Here is a 7,458-nt window from a genome sequence, read left to right on the forward strand (position 1 = left end):
TTCTCGTATCTGCTCCTGCATTCAGTGTGTTGCAATATGTTATTTTAGTTGAAATAAATGAATGAAATCCAACTTAGTATAATTTGTTCCCCCATTGCTTTTGCACTTTCAGTGTAAACATCGGCATGATGAAAAAGGCAAACTAACATTTTAGTGTTATTACAAAAATTATTTTGACCTCCTGTTCCTCTTGAAAGCATCTTGGGGACCTCCCGGGAGTCTGTGGACCACACTTTGAAAACTGCCGCTGCCCTAAGATAGTCACTTTTGACCATATACAATTGTTGATATTTGACTGTTATTGGCCTACAGAAATAGCAGTTTCATATGGTTCGACCCAATACATGTTATTTTTGAGGGTTTTCATTTTGGATCACACAGTGTTTTCCTGGCCAGGCCCTGTTGTTGAACATGTTCAGAGTGAGTCCCCTGTAGGATTGTGTTGCTGTGAGCAGCTTTGTGCAAATGACATCCTCCTTTTGTGTTGTAATTTCTAGTGTATGGGAGTTGGAGTTTTGGAGTGTCTAGGAACTCCAAACTGGCTGATGTTAGGCTGACAAATTTTAAGGCATTGTGAATGAAAAGTGTTGTGTTCCCATGGTTGGGTTGGCTTCCTGGAGAGCAAATTAGCTTCTTTCCCCTTTTTTGTTAGGGACTCCAGTCTGAAGGCATCAGAGAGTGTCCACATGGACTTTACCCGGCTGTTTAGAGCTATGGATCATTTGGCCAAAGTTAAAAAAAAAAAAAAAAATCTTTTTCTAGCTGAAGATATGTTGAACGTGGTGGAGTCAGATGAATTCAGATCTGAATGGATTTATGACTTGTTTGAGAGGTCTCTATGTGCCCCCAAAATGTTCTACTGAATATTTTTATACTACTGTGAAAAATAGTTCTCCTGCTTTCTTTAATCAAGCTAGTGCAATTCCAGGGGAGTATGAGATATGAAAGGAGATCGAAGAGCAGCTTAACAAGCTCTGGTGATCAGTGGAGTGTTAGATGATGAAGCCATATTGCCCTTTATAACAATCATTTAAATAATATTTTGCATAGAAGGTGAATATCCTTTTTTTTTTCAGGTGTTGGGGGACACCAAGCATCCATTCATTCTACTTCAGATAACTGTATCTGATTTAGTGATTTAGCTCTGGGGTCACCACCCCTTTTCACCACTAGTCTATAGTTTGATCTTGGGGGTGTTGATTTCATTCAGGGTGGATGTGGCCCACGCCTAGCAGTCAGCACATTGTATTCCTCTTGAGATAGAGATTTGTTCCCGAGAGGGAACATGGCCCTAGTCAGGTTAACCATGGTCAATGAAACTCTATACAAGGACTTTTTCTTTGAGCTCTCAGGAAGCGCCACTGGTTTGGGAGTTGTTCAGGTAGGGAGCTTTAGCTGGGAAGAGGCCATATAAGAACAGATCCTACCCAGAAAAATAACAAAGAGGAACCTAGGTCCTGATATCATCATTTGACCCACCAGGGCCATACCTGGACATTTCAGGTGCATGAGGCTATAAACTTCCTTTTTGCTAAGCCATCTTGGGGTTTCTGTTGCTTGCAACCAAAAGACTCCTAGCTGATTCTGGTGAAAATTTTATCTAGGCTGCAAAAGAAGGAAGTCAGGAGGGACAGCTAATACATCTATTTACAGAATCTTGACAGACCGGAATGTCTGGCCCCAAACTAAGAATATAAACTACAACAAGCACAAATATAAAGTCCAACAACTAGGCTAGGACAGGCGACTCCCTGCCTAGGCACAGAAAGGGAAGCACTGGCCAGGGTCATGTGCCCCCTAAGATAGAGAGTAAGGAGCCGCCCAGACATGCACCGCCACCTGCAGGTCCGGAGGCCCCAGGCGATGGGTCTCTGGCTTGGCTGGCGGAAGCCTTATCTCACTTCTTAATCAAAGTCTCATTCTCCAGGCCACTGCAAGCCCTGGAGCTCCCCGGCCTCTTACCACACACACCAGCATGCATGTCACTATGCACGTCCTTTTTATTATCCCTCTTTCTTTCCACAATATTCTCCAGCCCTTTGCCCATTCCCCCGCAATACTACTACTATCAAATTGCAGTACTATTTGCTAAGTCTCTTTTAGCATACCAAACATATGAGATAGTTTTAATTTTTGTTCCCATTTTATAGATAAACAGACCTGGAGATGTCAAGGAACTCGCCCAAACGGCAGCAAAGGCCAAAGAACAGGACCAAAGTCCATGTTCTGAAACATTTTGCTAAAACCGCAGCGTTGTAAATCGGTAGCCCAGGAGTGAGTGTGTGTGTGTGTGGGGGGGGGGGGGGTGTAGGAGATGGGCGAGATCCTGTTTTCAAACATGTTTTGTCCGATCACCTGGTATTTCTTTAAATTTTTGGAGCAATATTTAAAAATTAGGAAATATCACAGAAAAGTCAATTTCCTGATTCTCTGGAAAATAAGCAGTCTGGAGATCTGGCAACACGGGGCTTCTATTCCTGCTTGGCTTGGGTGGCCTGGGTTATCCGGGTCCACGTGGTCCTCACTGCCCCCCGCCCACCCCACCCCCGTGTCCTCACCCAGCCTGCGCCTCTTGTTTCTGCCCCATGGGCATTTGAGTGCAGGGGTCCTCTGCGGCCAGCACATCCGGGTCACCTCCGCATGACTTTTCCCGCAACCCGTCCAGTCGGCCGGGAAAGCCTCCGGCCCCTGCCAAGCCTGGCAATTTTGACATTGTTACCAGAAATCCAACCACAGAGCCCCAGATCACACAAGGTACAGCCAGGCTGGCGCTACGGACTCACCTGGGCACTCAGAGCACATACCTTTCCATTTTTCTCTTCCTACTGGCCCAGACGAAAAATTTAATCAGCTTCTGGGGCCTTGACCTAGGGAAGAGGATGATCTGGGAACCAACTTTGCAACTTCGCCCTGGAGGTTTCCAGTTGCATCCGGAAACCTTGAGAAAAGTTTAAAGATTTTAAAAGGCTCCGACAGTGTATTGCACTGAGAACCTCCTAAGCAGGTGGGGGTGACATGAATGATAGTATATATTCTGTTGTTTTCAAACTACTGAACAGTCTGAGGCAGTGAAAAAGAATCAAACAGGCCCAAAATGGACCAAAGCAGAAAGATCCACGAAACACACATTTCATTCATTCAACAGATTTTACCGAGTATCTGTTCTGTGTTCTAGGCAGTAGAGATACACTGGCAAGCAAGTTGTCAGATTCTGGACATATTAATAGTTTTCAGGAAGAGCTGACATAATTTGCTGAGGAATGGGATGTGGACTGTGAGAGAAAAACACAAGTTGCAGAATAATGCCTGTGATAGAACATTACAGTATCTACACAAAAACTTCATAAAACTATAGAATACATTTTAATGGTTATATATATTTATATAAATGCAGAGACTGAGTTTTAGAAGGCTAAATACCAAATATTTAATGGGTATATACACACACAGAAGCACATATATGTAGGTAGATATATAAATGCAGACACAAAGTTCTAGTAGATGCATATCGAATTGCTAACAGCAGTTACCTCTGGAGAGAAAGGGAACGAACAAGGGTGTGGGGTATAATCAAGAAGAATTTTATCTTTAGGTATATGGCTTTTTTTAAAGAAGTATATTCACTATCTCTTATGCACTTAAAAAATTAAAAAATGCAATTAAAAAAATTAAAACCCTAATAAACAGCGTTTATGCTTTTAAAAAGAATAGGAAGGGCTTGCTTGCATTTAGGACCAAGTCCTCCCAGACAATTGGGTGTTTAATGAGTCAGATTCACTTTTGAAGCTATTTAATTGCTACTTAAATGGCCTGAAATCACTGGTTCGTGCTGGAAAGGAAAATAGGAGACTTCATTTGGGCTTGGTCTTCTGAAAGATAAAACCTCTCTAGCCAGTGTGGGCACACAACCGACAACGGGCCAGGCAGTCTTAAAGAAGTCAACAATTATGGAGCCTTAAAAACTAGAGTTAAATCAAAACATAAATATTGCTAATAATAATTTCAACAACAATAGTAGCGGCAACTGCTCACACTTATATACCACTTACCTTGCTGGCCACTGTTCTAAACATTTTATATATACTACCTCATTTAATTCTCACCTTATCCCAGTGAGATAGGTACTATTATCTTCATTTTATAGGGGTGGAAATGGAGACACAGAGATTTCTACTGGTTGCATGTTCCAGAGGTCAAATCCATTGCCTGTGGTTTTCTCCCAGCCTGTTTCTTGCTTTTTGACTTTATTTGTGAGGTTTTGGTCGTACTGAAATGTTTACTATAGAAGCAACAAATAGCAAAGGCGTGGGAGTGCTTTCTTACAGCAGGTCTGTTTGCTTTCATCCTGGCTCCTTGGGCTTAGGGTCTCCACACAGGAGCCAGAATAATCCTTTTATGACCCGAGTCCTATTAAACAAGAAATGACACTCTGCAGTCATCTCTGAAGGATGCTAGGTGTGGCAGGCAGACTGTAGCAATTGCACCTGCTAGTGTTAACACGCTGTGTGGTCCACTCCCTTTGGGCTAGGCTGACCTAGGGGCTCGCTCCCAATCATCCAAGTCAGCAAAGGTGAAGGATGTCATTCCTGTAATTGGGCTATGTGAGACTATGATTGCTGTCTTGCCAACACTCTCTCCCTTGCTGGCTTTGATGAAGCAAGTTGCCTTGTTGGGAGGCTCACAACTGAGAGTGGTTTCTAGGTGACAACTAGGGAGGAACTGAGCCCCTTAGTCCAATAACCCTTGAGGAACTGAATTCTGCCAACAACCATCTTTCCCTGGTCAAGCCTTTATGTATTTATTTTTTTAGAGACAGGGTCTCACTCTGTCACCCAGGCTGCAGTACAATGGTGCCATCATAGCTTGCTGCAACCTTGAACTCCTGGGCTCTAGCTACCCTCCCACCTAAGCCTCCCAAGTAGCTAGGACTACAGGCATGTACCACCACAGCTGGCTAATTTAAAATTTTTTTTGTAGAGACAGTCTCTTGCTATGTTGCTGGGCTGGTCTTGAACTCTTGGCCTTGAGCAATCCTCCAGCCTCGGCCTCCCAAAGTGCTGGGATTACAGGCGTGCCTGGCTGGTTGAGCCTTTTAATTGAGACCCAACTCCTGGCTAACACCTTGACCACAGCCTCATGACAAACACAAAGGACACAGCTAAGCTTTGCTGGGATCCTGCCCCATAGAAACTGTGATATAATAGATGTGTAATTGTTTTAAGCCACTAAGTGTGACAATTGCTATGTGGCAATAGTCAGCTAATATACTAGGGAATCGATTCATTATTTTGAAAACTTGTAGATGAAGGGAGCGAGTCAATGGAATCTCAGGGTAATCATGTAGCTGATGTGGGAGAAGTTTTATAGCTATATCCCAGCTAATAAAAAAGGAAAAATTATCATCACTTTGCAGCTTCTAATGACTTAATGGATACAGACAATGATTATTTGTGGCTGCTAATATCATGAGATGAGGGACAACCAGATACTATGCATTTCTTGGTGGAAGTGAATAGCATCATCTATGAAGTATTCTTGGCAAAAAGAAAAAAAGTGAAACTGAATCTGATCAGGTCTCTAGATACAACTGCCAATTTACAAGAAATCCAGAGGCAGAGGAACATGTTAAATGACACCATGGGATGTAACCCGCAAAACCCAAATGACCCAGTTTCTGCAATAGAAAAACTGAATGAGGCTGGGCGTGATGGCTCACGCCTGTAATCCTAGCACTTTTGGAGGCCACGGTGGGAGGATCACTTGAGCCCAGGAGTTTGAGGTTGCAGTGAGCTATGATGACACCACTGCACTCTAGCCTGGGTGGCAGAGGAAGCCCTGTCTCAGAAAAAAAAAATTTAATTGCTAAAACCCCAATGCCTAGATCAGTGCCTGGCACATAGTAGATACTCAGTAAATATTTGTATAATAGATGAATATGTTTAGTCTATACTGGTTTTTTATTCTTTATTATGAATAATTTCAAACATACCAAAAAGTAGAGAGAATTATATGATGAACACCCAGATATGCATACATCACTTAGATACAACAATTATGAACATTTTGCCAAATTAGCTTCATTTTTTTTTCCTGAAGTATTTTAAAGTATTTATAGTCAGCATGACATTTCATCCCTAAATACTTCAGTATGCATCCTCAAAAAAAGGAGACACTTCTTTACTTAGTCACAATATCATTATAACACCTAAGAAAACGCACCCCAAATCTTTATTAAGATCTAATTCCTCCATATTCCCATGTCCCCAATTGCCCCCAAAATGTCTTTTGTCATCGGTTCAAACCAGAACCCAATCAAGGGTTGCAAACTGCGTTTGATCTTATCTCTTAAGTCTTTTAAAGTCTAGAGTAGCCTCTCCTCTCACTCCTCCTCCCTTTTCTCCAAGTTATTGATTTGTTGAAGCAACTAGATCCATTGTCTAGATGGCAGAATGACCTACCTTCTTGGCTTTGTCTGATTGCTTTCTTGTGGTGTTTCCTGCTACCTCCTGTATTTCCTGTAAACTGGAAGCCAGATCTATGGTTTGATCAGATTTTGGCTAAATGTTATTTTTAAGAATTCTTTCCAGGTGGTGTCGTAAGCATACTATTACACCACACCAGAAATCTCAGAATGACAGGTTGTCATGTTAGTGAAGCGCAGATTGATCCGTGGGTTCGGGTGGTGACATCATGATTCCTCCATTGTAAAGTTGTTTTTTCTCCTATAACCAGTAAGTTCTCTGTGCATTGATGACTTGGCTTCTTGTGAATATCCGGCTTCCCTGGAACCTTTCATCTTGTGGTTTCAGCACCCATTGATGAGCATTGCCTGAGTCAACTATTTTTTTCAGAGTTGCAGAATTCTAAGGTTCTCATTCCTCAATATTTATGAGCTGGCATTCCTCAATAAAGAAGAACTTCTTCCCCTCATTGACTCAGGCAGAATAAATTATTTCCCTTTATTCAGGCAGTAATAAATTATTACTACTAGTTTTAGAGTATTTGATGCAATAGCTTCCTCCAATGGTGACAAATGTGTTCTTTCTTTTTCGTTTCCTCTTCCTCTTTTTTAAAAATATCATCATGAACTCATTGGTCTTTAAAAATAGATTTAAGGTGTTTCATTCGATGGCATTTATTATTCTTTTAAATAAACTTTTTATTTTGGAATAATTTTAGATTTACAAAAAAGATTTGCAAAGATGGTCCAGAGAGTTCCTGGATGCCTTTATCCAGTTGCCCCAATGTTAACTTCTTTCATCACCACGGTACCTTTGATAAAACTGAGAAGGCCAACATCGATACATTACTATTAACCAAACTCCAGAAGTTATTTAAATTTTACCAGTTTCTCCCTGAGTGTTCCGTTGCTGTTCCAGGATCATTCATTCATTCCTTCTTTTTAATACTCAAAAATGGCCCAACTTGAGCATGTGGGAGTCCTGCCAGGCTGCCTCC

Source organism: Eulemur rufifrons, chromosome 14 (genome assembly GCF_041146395.1).
Source record: "Eulemur rufifrons isolate Redbay chromosome 14, OSU_ERuf_1, whole genome shotgun sequence".
NCBI lineage: Eukaryota > Metazoa > Chordata > Mammalia > Primates > Lemuridae > Eulemur > Eulemur rufifrons.